The sequence below is a fragment of the Microtus pennsylvanicus genome, chromosome 9, assembly GCF_037038515.1.
Source record: "Microtus pennsylvanicus isolate mMicPen1 chromosome 9, mMicPen1.hap1, whole genome shotgun sequence".
NCBI lineage: Eukaryota > Metazoa > Chordata > Mammalia > Rodentia > Cricetidae > Microtus > Microtus pennsylvanicus.
Window position 1 is genome coordinate 66,501,939 of NC_134587.1, and position 1,465 is coordinate 66,503,403.

General features: G+C 31.9%; 1 non-coding gene across 1 annotated transcript; it reads right to left on the reverse strand.

Moving 5' to 3' along the window:
* Nucleotides 1-212: 212 nt before the first annotated feature.
* LOC142858096 (U6 spliceosomal RNA) lies at nucleotides 213-316 on the reverse strand. The gene has a single exon (XR_012911975.1). It is a non-coding gene; the product is annotated as a U6 spliceosomal RNA (small nuclear RNA).
* Nucleotides 317-1,465: the final 1,149 nt, after the last annotated feature.

A 1,465-nucleotide genomic window follows, 5' to 3' on the forward strand; every position in this document is an offset into this window, starting at 1 on the left:
CTAAATTTTTTTAAATTTAAATACTCACATTAATTGTTCCAGAGAAAGATTCAGGACCATCAATCATTATCACAAGCATCATCATCACCACCACCATCATCCTTTTCACTCACTGGCCAACTTTATTCAGAGCCCCAGACAATTTATACTCAGAGGGTTAAGAAAGGTCACATGAGTAAAATTCTAATGAGTTCACGCTGTATATAATACAAGAAAATATGGAAAGTTTTACATATTTGCATGTCATTCTTTCACAGGAACCATCCTAATCTTCTCTGGATTGTTCCAATTTTAAAAGTCAATTTGGTGCTAAGTATATGATGTAAAATAAATAAACAAACTATGATCACACATGGACAGAGTGTGCGTGTGTGTGTGTATAATCACACTCAAAATATATCTTAATAAACCAAGATCTTGAACATTATTGTATATTAGGATTATGTCTTTATGGTTTTCATTGTGAATGGGAAACCTGGAAGGAAACTTATTGTCAAACAGATATGTGTGAAACAACCCTTCATGGGTGCCAGGCACATACGTGATAGACATATATACATATAGACAAAACTCTCTCCACATAAAAGAAATAAATCCTAAAAAACACACAAAACTATTGATGTGTCTTATTTATCCATAACTGTTAGATATTTAAGATACCATATATATGTTTTCTATGTTTTAGATAGTCTCCAGAGATTTCATTTAAAATTACTTTATGAAATAATTTTCCAAGTGCTATAACAATAATAATAATAAAAGTGAATCTAAACTGTCAAGTTTTGAGGGAAATACAAAACATTTAAGAGATATATTTTTCATTAAGTTTTTAAAAATACTTTATCTAAAGGACTTTGTATGATACCACAAAGATTTTTTTCCAAAATGGAAATGAGTAAAAATATAGTTAAAAGATTAAAATGTGTTATAGAAAGATTGCAAAAATAAAACTTAAAGAAAATAAGTATGGCTATAACTAAGTTGAGTCTAATATAAAGGTTATAAATTTTGTTTTATTTTTCTTTCTCTTGTTGTTTATTCAATCGGTTTATTAGCCATAGAAAACATCCTGTTTTATTTTTATCCTTTTATTATTTAACTTTTAAATTATTTGTGTCTTCTACATCATGTATCTCAATCCCATTCATTTCCCATCCCTTGGTATCTGCCTTCTACTCTTGCAACCTCCCCCACACCAATCAAATAAAATAATATTTAGGAGAAAAAAGAAAAGCAAACTTGTCAGGGAAGTTGTGGTGTGGCACAGTGAGTCATGCAGTAAGCCCTTTTATCCATATATCTTCACTTGCAAGTGTTCACTGCAATGAATCTGGTCCAAGGCCTCTGGTTTCTGCTACACTATGAGTGCTGGGTCTTCAGTGAGACTCCTCTTGTGTATTCTGCTGTTGCCCTGTGTCATGGAGATTCTGCAGCTTTGGGTCTGCAGGACTTGCCCCTTCATGTG